Here is a 12438-nt window from a genome sequence, read left to right as displayed (position 1 = left end):
ATCTTAATTGGGAAAACCTGAGCATCTCAGTCACAAAAAGAACTTGGGACAGTGGGTGGAGCTGATTCAATTTAGTTCCCCAGATATTTATTAAATGCTCTTTCTGCTGTACACTGGAGGTTGAAGTGGGTAAAGGTGAGGAAGTCCTGGGTTCAAGTCTATGTTTTGAGTCATTAAAAATTTTCAGTAGGGAGGGTGGTGATATGGTCAGCCCCATTCATCCACCCCCTCACATTACCTTGCCCTCTGACCTCTGCCCTACAAATGCCCCACTTCTCACCACCTGGAACAATACTCTTCTGACTAGACCTTCAGACATCTTGTCTCTGGGAGTTAATCCCCTCAGCTTCACAGCTTCCACTGTAGGGCTGAGCTGTAATGACTGGTGAGTGATATGGCCAATCTGCCATTTTCTCTTTCATGATACATTCCCACCCTCACTCCCCAACCTCCACCACCAATTTTTCACTGCTTGCTCTAAGCAAAATAATCAAATCGATAGTATCATTGCTTGTGTATGGAGGCATGTCGATTCACTGTCCTATTGATAGACTCAATAGCCCTGTGACTTCCCAGATCCAAACTTCCTTTCCCACCACTGCCCTCGGGTTGTATCCTCTATTAGGACATATTTTATTTTTGTATTTTAGAATGAAACTTATTTTATATTTGTAGTTTTAGCATTTAACATAGTGTCTGACATAGCTTAATAATTTTTTTCATTTATTCATCCATTCATGGTCACATCTGTGTTTTAGGAATAGAGAATGTAATGTTTTACATCATAGACCCCTTTGGCATTGTATTAAATGGAGCCTTTCACATAATAATGTTTTATATGCATAAATAAAATACATAGGATTACAAAGGAAATTGATTATATTTAATAAAAATGCAACTTTTCCCATCCAGGTTCATGGATCCTTTTGGGGGCCCCAAATAATCTATGTATTGGTCTCAATTTTAGAATCTGTACACTAGAGAATTAATAAGATCAAAAGAAGGAGAGCAACTGGAAACTTAATCAGTGCAAGATGTGGCAAAGGCCTAAATGAGAGTAAAGTTTGTGTAATTGGAGAAAATGGGACAATGCTGTGGTAGGATCAATCTGACTTGACAATTTATTGAATATAGTGGCCAATAAGCATAATGGTTCATTGAGTTTAGCACCTGTCAGCAATTTCTGCTTGATAAATGAACTGGGAGCTGGAAGAAATAGTACCTAAGTATATTAAGGTTGTGATAAAATAAATGCCATGTTCTCCTCCATGATGCCTTGTCTGATCACCCCACCTACAAGTAATGATCCCTCAGTATAACACTTAGCTTGTTCCATTTAAATAACATATTATAGAGGTGGAAGGGTTCTTAGAGGCCATTTAGTTAGTTTCTTCATCTATAAAATGAAAGAATTGGACTATATGACTTCTAAAGTCCCTTCCAACTCTAAATTTATGATCCTATGTTCCTAGTCCAACCCCCTCATTTTACCAATAAGTAATTATTAGAGCTGGTGGCACAGTGGATAGAGCACAGGGCTTGGAATCAGGAAGATTCATCTTCATGAGTTTAAATCCAGTCTCAGATACTTACTAGCTGTGTGACCCTTGTTTGCCTCAGTTTCTTCATCTGTCAAATGAATGGTAGAAGGAAATGGCAAACCATTCCAATATCTTTGTCAAGAAAACCTCAAATGGGTCCATGAAGAGTCAGACATGGCTAAAATGACTGACCAACAACAACAAAAATTATTGTATTTAAGAGTGTGACTACATTGGGTTATGAGCTCCTTGAGGACAGAGATCACATCTTGCACACTTTTGGATCTCACACTCCCTTACACAGTGTCTAGTACTGTTTTGCACATATATAGTAATTTCTTAGCATAATGTGTTGAATGGACAGATAGATGTTTTCACCTCTTTGTCCACCAAAAGTGAGATTTAGTGGATTCATAAGGAGTCCTTCAGACTGTCCTTTCACAGTTACCCTGACCAAGAAAATTTGTGCTATGCACAGAGTAGTACATCTCTATTGATGGAAGTCTTATTTTTTGATGCAATGCATGGCATGCATTGGTGGGCTATCCAGAAGAGCATATCCAACAGGCAGTTGGAAATGTAGAACTAGAGACCAGAGAAAAGATTGAACCTAGATTTGAGGGTTATCTGTATATGTGTGTTAAATTAGCCTATTGGAGTGGATGAGATCTCCAAGAAGATCTAGCAGAGAGAAAGAAAAAAAGGGTTGAGAGAATGTTGGGAGAATGCCCAAATTTACAAGATGAAGAAGATGGAGGAGGAGAAATCAGAGTTCAGGAAGAGAATCAAGAGATACACTGTCATGAGGCCAAGGAAGGAGAGAGAATGAAGGAGGGTGTTGTTAACAGAGTCAAATACTTCCAAGAAATCAAAGAGAAGCAAGAGTTACAATAAAGCAAACTTTTTGGATTGGTAATTAAGAAGTCACTGGTTGCTATGGAGGGGGTCATTTCAATAGAGTGGTGGAGGGACAGGAGCTATATTAACATAGGATGAAAGTCAGGGAAGTGGAGGTAATAAATTCATATTATTCTCCCTAGGAATTTGGCAGTGAAGGGTAGGAGAGAAAGGAGACTATAGCTTAAGGAGTAGCAAGGCCAAAGAAATTATCACTTTTAGAACAAGAGAAACCTGACTATGGTTTCAGGCAGAGTAAAAGGAATCAGAAGAGGGAAAGCTTTCAAATGATTTTTCATTTTGTCTCTGCATCCTCAGCACTTAGCACCCTGCCTGGTACTTTGATGTCCCTTAATAAATACTTGTTGAGTTGAATTGAATGAAATAGGAAGGGAACTATGTGTTATTTGTACATATGCTTTTTTCCTGATTAGATTGTACATTTCTTGGGTGTCATTTTTTGCCTTAATAGACCTATCACCTATGTCCATCACATAGCAAGCACTTTGTTGAATTAAATTCAGTTATTTCTGGAGCAAAGCCCAAGAGGATATTGGAAGGGATAGGATTATAGGTAATGGTAGAGAGGTTAGTTCTGCCAAGGTGGAAATTGACCTACTTTCCAAGGGAAAGACTAAAGGGAAAGAGTGGGAAAATGTATGACAACACAAGAAAATTTTAAGGATGAAGGAAGAGAAATGTGGAAGCTCCCATGAGTGGCACATGTTGAGGATATCAGCATCCTTATAGTCACTCATGTTCCCAACCTCTGAATCATCCTTTTGGATCCATACTCTTCCTTACCCCAATCCCCAATAGCCCATAAGTTGCCAAGTCTTGTAGATTCTACTTCTTATATTCTACTCTTTCTTTCTTTCTCTATTTTTTGGTGAGGCAATTGGGGTTAAATGACTTGCCCAGGCTCACACAGCTAGTAAGTGTCTAGCATCTGAGGCCAGATTTGAACTCTGGTCCTTCTGACTCCAGGGCCAGTGCTCTATCCATTGTGCCACCTAACTGCCCCTATTAACATCTTTCTTACCACTAAACCACCATCCTAATTCAAGCCCTCATCTCCTCTTCTCTAGACTACTACTATGGACTCCTAATTGGCCTCTCTGCTTTAGTCTCTTTCCTTCTCCAATCTATCTTCCATATAGTTGCTAAATTTATAGTCTGAAAGCTCAAGTCTCCTCTACTCAACAAGCTTCAGTGACTCCCAGTTGCCTCTAGGATAAAATGCTAATTTCTCTGTTTGGCATTTAAAACTCCTTGAAATTTCACTCCAACCTATGTTTGTAGACTTATTTTTCATTGTCCCCCCTTACAAAATCTACTGACCTACTTACTGTTCTCCACACAGGATGTTCCACTGTCTGACTTTGTGCTTTTTGCATAGTCTTTCTCTAATACATTCTCTCTCAACTCTATTTCTTAGATACCCTCTCTCCCTTCAAAGCTCAGATTAAATGCCACCTTCTATTGGATGCCCTTGCTGATTCTTTCAAATGTCAGAGCTTTCCCCGTCCACCAATTTACCCTACATTTCCTTTGTATGTGTTTTATATTGATTCATCTATGTACATATTGCTTTCCCCAGCAGAATGTAAGGTCACTGAGGGCCAGGATTGCCCCTATGTCTTTGCATTCCTGGTACTTGGTACAACGTCTGGCCCACAGTAGGTACACGTTAAATGCTGGTTGAATTGAATTAGAATAAATCCATGGCTTCAATCTTCCCAGTAAGTTAAAAAAAAAAGAGGCAAAGTCACAGATACTGAGACAGATACTGAGACAAAGAAATGCAATTGGCATTAGGGGCTTGAGGGGAGAGGAGAAAGTTTTAAAGAGTCACTGAAGGAATACAATTTGTGATTTAATCAGATATTAGCAAAAAGTGTTGCCATGTAGCACAGAGGGCCTAGTTGTGATTAAATAGAATGGATTTACAGTAAACTTGAGTCAGCATAGCTTATTTCCCACTTCCAACAGTGTTCAAAAGCACCAGAGTAAGCATGGAGGAAGCCGATAATGGGGGTTAGAAGTAGGTCAAACTAAGGAAATGATGCACAAAACAAAATCGGCAGAAACCAGTTACAAAAATGAGCAAAGTTCTGGTAATTTTTCTAATCATAGTAACTTTAGGAGAACTAGTGTTCTTCAGAATAGAATACATGAATTGCAGGAATTATTTGAATTGGAAGGGGATGGTTGATAAAATGGAAAGAATGCTGGATTTGAATTCAGATGACCTGGGTTTGAATCTGCCATAACTTCTCTGGACCTTAAGGATTAGATTAGGTCACTTTTAAGGTCCCTTACAGATCTAAAATCTATGGTCCACTGATCTTATTTATTTTTTAAAGAAGAAACTGAAGAAATAAACACAATGGGGCTGGAGCAAGTTCAGATTTGTTTAGCTTGTCACAGGAGATAGTAAAGTTTGTTACTGGATAGGAAGTGATTTAATTACAAACCAATTAAAATCGATTCCCTCCATTCCACACCAACTGGGTGAAGAACACTATGCTGGGCATTGAGAGCCCTGAAGAAGTTAGATGACACATGGTCCCTGTCTTCAAGTTTTTATAGTCTGGCATTGGGACATGTTACTCATACAAATAATCACAATGCAAAATAAGCACAAAGGTATCCATCTCCCTCTTCTATGTAGAGGAGGAAGGTGGAAACCACATTCCCAGAATATGGCCAATGAATCATTAGAATCTGGATAGGATATTTCAGAAGGTGTTGGTAACAAATGAACACAATCCAGTGCTCTTGAAAAAACACATCTGCTTTCAAGCAACAATTTTCAAACATCTGTTACAAAACTTTCTTATCAGACTTTAGGGTTCCCTGAAATATTTCTTTAGGATCTTTGAAAGAGTGTTATCAAATGGATGAGTGTATTTAATCAGTAAGTACTAAATCAACTCAGGACCCCACTGGAATGCCACACTATGACTATGTAAGTAGAGAAATTTATAGAGATAAAAGGCTAACCAAATTAGACGAGGACCCAGAAGGCGTGATGGATAAATTCCTTTGGACATAACATGTCGAAGTTAATTTATGTAAATGAAGGCAATTGTAAAGTAAGTTCGGTTGGTCTTATTGATGTTGAAAGTGAAGGTTATAATAAATTATTTATATACTTGAATATTTCTCTGGAACCCTTGTTCATTCTTGTGGGTATTCTTTCTGTCAGTAAAGACTACAATCCATCTATCTGTCCTTTCATCCATCCTACAATCCATCCATCCTTTCTTATACTGTGGAATTGATCACCAAACTTGCCCAACATGTTAGCACCCTCCTTCTGTTACTTTAAAGAATTTTTCTCAATTACATGTAAAATTTTTTTAACATTTATTTTCTAAATTTTTGAGTTCCAAATTCTTTCCCTTCCTTCTTCTGCTCCCCTCTCTTTGAAAAGGCAAGAAATTTTATTTAGATTATACATGTGCAGTCATGTAAAATTTTCCATACTTCTTTTAACATTTCATGAATATCAGAGCAAGCCTTGGACTGTCCACCTATATAGTTCATCTTTGCTATGTGACTAGCCTACCTTCTTCAATCTAAAAATAATATTTTTAATATTATTAAATAATATTAAAATAATAATTCAAAAATAATATTCTATTTTCCAGTTATATGTAGACAATTTTTAACACTCATTTAAAAATTTTTTGAGTTCCAAATTTTCTCTCTTCCTCCCTCACCTCCCCTCTCCCTGAGACAGCAAGCTATTTGATATAGATTATACATGGTCAAGCATGCAAAACACAGTACCATATTAGTCATGCTGTGGAAGAAGACACAGACCCAAAGGGAAAAAAACCCATGGAAAAAAATACAGAAAGTGAAAAAGAGTATGCTTCGATCTGCATTCAGACTCCCTCAGTTCTTTCTCTGAAGGTGGATAGCATTTTTCATCCCAAGTCCTTTGGAATAGCCTTGGATCATTGTATTGTTGAGAATAGCTAAGTCATTCACAGTTGGTCATTGTACAGTATTGCTGTTACTGTGTACAATGTTCCCCTGGTTCTGATAAAGCATTTTTTAAAAAGATGATATTTTTATACTTGTTTATTTGATACTTTTTTTTACAACACAGTCATTTACACCCAGATTCTGACCCACCTCATCCATCCAGAAAAACTTCTATTATAACAAGGAAAAACAGTTAAGCATAACCAAACAACACAGCGACCAAGCCTGGCAGTGTAAGTGACATTCTGCACCCACAGGGCCCCACTTCTCCGAGGAAAGCACGGCAGTCTATTTCCTTATCACTTCTCCAGGAAACCATTTATTTTTACATTTACAATTTTTATTGATGTATTTTGTTTTCATATCACTTTCATTTCTTAATGTATCCATCTCTCTCCTCTACACAGAGGGTCCTTGTTACCACAAATAAAAAAGAAAGAAACACAGTTTCATAAAACCAACCCATACATTCATAGAAGCAAATCTGACAATACGTGCAATGTTTTGCAACCACGGTCCCTCATCTCTCTAAGGAAGAATTTAAAAATTTTTTTCTTGAGGCTACATTTAGTCATCATAATTACACAGCATTCAATTTCTAAGCCATTTATTTTGTAAGAAAAAGATGGAGAGAGAAATCTCCAGACTTTAGATGGTATAACAGGTGCAATTAAGAAGGAACTGATGTTCAAGATATGTGAAGAGATAGTAGGAAAACATGTAGCCACTTAGGGAAAAAAGAAGTCATGATTTTTTAAAAAATGCACAAGGGTCCATATCACCTCAGAAATGCTTCCTTATTTGGAAGCGAATTTAGCTATCAGACTATTAAAGGCCATGTGCAGCACATGATGCTACAGTTTGTTTTTACCTCTTCCCTTATCTGATAGGAATATAATAGAATATTCATCAGCCTTAAGTTTCCTCCCTACCTGGACCCTCAACTATACATCATTGATACTGGTCTCCTGACACTGCCTGGTACCCCAAGAAAGTCTCTTGGAAGCACGGTACTTTAGGATACAGTATTAATGATGGGAAATGTTCACACTCATTCCTTGTTAAAATGCTCAGAGGATTAGGCAGCTATCTGTCACACGTATTATCTCCACAAAAATATAAGCTGAAGAGACCACTCTTAAGCTCACTAACCCTTGTAAAATGCTTTTATCTGGGGGGTTAGAAATATTCCCCCTTCCCAGCAAAGTAAAAGGCAGATATGAGAACCATGGGATAAAGATATATTCTCAAGCAATCATATAATTAAAAAAATCCTACTCAACTTTTCGACAACACCCCACATGCTCAAAATTGACCTAGAAAAGATGTTTTTGGACATCCTGAATAAGTAAATATTCTTGAAAGTGTCAAAGAAGTGAAAATATTTACCATCTCCATGGCCCCCTGAACATCACACCAGTCCTTGGGGTTCTGAGGCATGATTAAAAAATGTAGAAGGGTCCTATCTTGGGCAGGGGAGAACCATTATTTAGTGGGAAGAACATTTAGCAATGAGTATATTAATCAACAGAGAAGTAGTGCCTTATAGGGATTAGACTCATGCAGGTTCCTCACCCCTCAGTGGTGGGAGTCAAGAACCTGGGTTCAAATACTGTGTTAGTTTTGCAGTTGTGGGCAAGTCACTTAGCATCTCTGTGGGTATGATACAGATAGAATTCTGACTCTGAGTCAGTGGAAGGAGATCCCATATGAACAAAACCATAAGTTCTTGACATTTGACAGCGGGCAATGCTGGCTTTAAACATCTCTCAGGCACTCCAGCCCACCCTATAATAGAAACCAAACCAAACCAAAATCCTTAGCAGATAACATAATGACATCACCACTACTAATAGCTCATATTTATATATTTAGTACTTCCTAACTTACATTCAATCCTTTTCATAACCACTCTGAGAAATGGATGGTGCTCCCTCTATATTAGAGGAATTCTAATTTCAGCTAAGAGGTATATATCATCTCTCTCTCTCTCTCTCTTCCTCTTTCTCCCTCTATGCCTTCGTCTGTCTCTATGTTCTGTCTCTCTCTTTCTCTGTCTCTCCCCCTCCTTCTTTCTCTCTTTCCCTCCCTCCTTCTCTGTTTCTATGTCTATCTGCCTCTGTCCATCTATCTGTTTTTCTTTCCTTCTCCCTCTCCCCTTTCTCTTTCTCTCTCTTTCTCTGTCTTTTTCTCTCTGTGTCTTTCTATGTCTCTGTCTCTTTTTCTCTCTCTGTCTCTGTCTCTCTGTGTCTATCTGTCCTCTCTGTGTCTTTCTGTCTCTCTCTCTGTGTCTCTAACTTTGTCTCTGTCTGTCTGTACTCGCCCCCCCCCCCATTTCTCTTTGTCTCTTTATTTCTGTCTTTGATACAGAGGTCAGAGAGAAGTTAACCACTTTTCATATGCTATTGGGTCCTGCGGACGAAAGCACCAGTATACAGGCACACTACACCCCATGGCTGATCTTAAATGTACAGCTATAGTTATTGCCCATACAGCCTTGTTGGTCATAGCTAAACAGCATTCAGGTCTAGCTGATTCTGATTTCCCAGAAGTAAATGGAGAATACATCGCACAGAAGCACAGACTTAAACAGAATGCTCTTGAAACTCTTTTTCTTTCCCCTCAACTTTCAGCTGCCCTCGTAACAGGACAAAGAAGCAGTTCGAACCTCTGATGTCACTCACCATCTCCAAGCACCTGATTGATCAGAGTTTGAATGAGGATCATTTCATTGGTACTAAACTGGCTATGTTCCATTGTACAATCATCAGAGATTTTGTTTTTGATGTTTACTTCTTGATAGGACCTACAGGATTTTTTGCTTGCAGTGGGTCTGGGATTTTTTTTTTAAATTCATCTACTAATTTGCCAGTTTATTTATTTATTCATTTATTTGTTTGGTCCAAACCTGTAATTTTTACCACTGTGGACAGCCCTCTATGGAAATGCTTTCTCTTGATGCACATCAGCAACTCTTCTGGAACTCAGTTTTAGGGAGCTGCTTGTGGGAACTGAGAAGTAAAGTGACTTGCCCAGGGTCACACAGTCAGTATATCTCAGAGGCAGCACTTGTACCCCTGTTTTCCTGACTCTGAAGGTAGGTCTGATATCACTACACCATGTTTCTGCTCAGGTTTATGTATCACTACTTTGCAGAGAAACACAACTCCTTGTAAGCAAACTGTCAGTCTGGGCCAGAGCCTGGTGGTGTGTCAATCATAACTTTCTGGGAAATTAACCTTTAGGGCTGAAATTTTCCAAGTGTACTTTCAACTGCAAGGAGAACCAGTTATTTCTTTAAACCAACTTCCTTTAATGCTATTTTTGGATTGATGTGTGAGTGGAACAGCTTCATTTGTTTGTGTGTGTTGCATAAACTTTGAAGTATTTTCTTCCAGCAAATAGTTTAATTCTTTTTAAAAAAAAACCCTATTTTATCTTGAACTTAAGAAATAGTAAGCAGAATGAACATTTCTACATATGTCAGAAAAGAAAAGGAAGGCCGAATTATGCAGCCATGAATCTGCAGCACATATAGTTTGCCTTACTCTCCAACTATACAAGCAATCCAACTTGTTATGTTTTCAGAGCTATTTTGCTTTTCTATGGATCCTAATAAGTTTCCTTCTGCCCTTTTCTGTGCATTTAAAAGAATACTTTTAATAACTCTCTTTTCTTAATTTTCTTTCCATTTTTGGTAAGCCTAATACTATTCTCCCGACCTGTCTTATCCTTCTGACTAACTCTGCCTCCCAAGAAAAAACATTTAAATCCTTGTATTAAATATGAGTAGTTAAGTGAAACAGATCCCCATTTTGGCCACATCTGAAAATGTCTCATTATGCATCTTGAGTTCATCACCTTAGCTAGTTTAATTCTAATGATGTAATCAGGGAACCACAACTGGACCTAAAGGGGCTGAGATATTGCACACATTCCCTTCTATACTAATTGACTTCTCTACTCTAGACCCAGGTATGGTACACAAACATGCATAGCATCCTTTGATGGAACAAGATTCATTAGCTTAACTGATAACTGCTGTTACAAGATACTGAGAGCAGATACATCTAAATGTGAAGCAGTTCCCAGGACTGCTGATTAGGCATATACACTGTCTCCCACAAATTCTGTGTCTTCTGGACAGCCAGGCCAGGAGCTTGGGCTCCTCCTCTGATTCCTCCCATGACGTTTCCATTTCAACCAGCCAGCTCCACTCACTGGACTTACAACCTCTAGTTTTCTGAAACTCACAAGGTTGCTTCCAAGCCTGTACATGTGTATCTTGAGAAAAACATTCTATCATCTATTCAGAAAAGGAAGAGTGAAGAATAAAAGAATCCAAGGGCCCAGACACAAGCTCAGTACTTAAGTCAACACTCAACATGATGGTAGAGGCATAGGAAGAGGTATAAACCCATTCTCCCCCATCCCTCATAGCGAGTCTAGACAAAGAGTAAACTACTTGCCAAATGAGAAAGTTAAAGACAGTGAGCTGTAAATTGCCTCTTCTTTGTATCTGTTGACTTTGACATCAGTTCCTCTGCCTCAGCAGCTAATGAGGGGTTGCTAAGCTATTACATGTCTAGAAGCAGCCAAAGTCATCATCTCTTCTGTGTCAAATGGCTGGAGTAGCACAGGTCATTGATCAGAACTAGCAAGGGTAACTCTGAATGTAGTCCAGGAGATGATTTTTATTAGACTAAGATCAAATGATCAATGAAAATCAATGAAAATGAATGTTTGAAAAAAAAGACACTGAAAGATTTTTTTCTTTAAAAAAAAATCACTGCATTCAGGTAAGAAGTTGATATATGAACCAAGAAACAGGAACCTTTCTCAGTTTCTTTTTTCTGATGGCTATGAGCTAAAACTTCATGCCATGTGGATAGAGATATACCTTCCTGCATTCAATTGTTAGATGCTTACAACAGTGTGTGATTTTTTTCTATAAATAGAGCTAAATTTTTCACTGACCTGTGATTTCAAAGATGACATCTTCATTTCCCATTACTCTTCAATAGTCAAAGGCCATTAACACTTTCCATATATCTTATCTTGTCTTCACAAGTCAAGACTTTCTAAAGAAATACTTTAACATGCCCAAATGCTTTGCTGTTTGGAGGAACCCTACATCCTTTTTTGAAGAAAATAGCTCTTTTCTAATGGCTATGTTATTGTTGGTCAGTCATATCTCATTTTTTTGTGACCCTATTTGGAGTTTTCTTGGCAAAGATACTGGAGTGGTTTGCCATTTCCTTCTTCAGCTCATTTTACAGATGAGGAAACTGAGGCAAACAGGGTGAAGTGACTTGCCCAGGGTCACACAACTAATAAATGTCTGAGGCTGGACTGGAACTCAGGAAGTCTTCCTGACTCTGCACTCTATCCACTGTGCCACCTAGCTACCCTCTGATGGCTAGAATAATCTCATTATGTTTTGAATTTTTTATTTTAGATTTGGATTTTTAGAATGTTGGATTTTAGAATATTAAGCTTTCTCAAGGGGAAGGGAAGCAAAACACCTCTTCTACGAGATACCTCTTAAATGAGGCCAACTACATGGCATAATGGATAGAGCGTTGAATCTGGAATCAGAAAGACCTGCTTTCAAATCCTTCCTCAAATGCTTACTAGATATATGACACTGGACAAGTCACTTACCCTCTGTTTGCCTCAGTTTTCCTATCTGTAAAATAGGGATAATAATAACGCCTCCCTCCCAGGGTTGTTGGGAGGATAAAATGAGATATTTGTAAAGCACTTTGTAAACCTTAAAGTATTATGTGAATGTTACTGTTATTCTCACTCTTCCAGTAACAAAACAGTCAGTCGATAGGCACTTATTTAGGTCCAATATGTGCCAGTAATTGTATTAAGTGCTAGGGATACTAAGAAAGATGAAAGTCCAGGACAACATGGAAGTTGTGGCATGTAATTAAAAAAAATCAGTGCAGCTTGTCTCTCAGCTCTTAGGAAATAGGGGTTCAGGACAATGCAC

Source organism: Phascolarctos cinereus, unplaced genomic scaffold (assembly GCF_003287225.1).
Source record: "Phascolarctos cinereus isolate Bilbo 61053 unplaced genomic scaffold, phaCin_HiC Scaffold_4;HRSCAF=312, whole genome shotgun sequence".
In the NCBI taxonomy this organism is placed as follows: Eukaryota; Metazoa; Chordata; class Mammalia; order Diprotodontia; family Phascolarctidae; genus Phascolarctos; species Phascolarctos cinereus.
The sequence above is the reverse complement of the archived record's forward strand: the minus strand, read 5'-3'. Positions refer to the sequence as shown.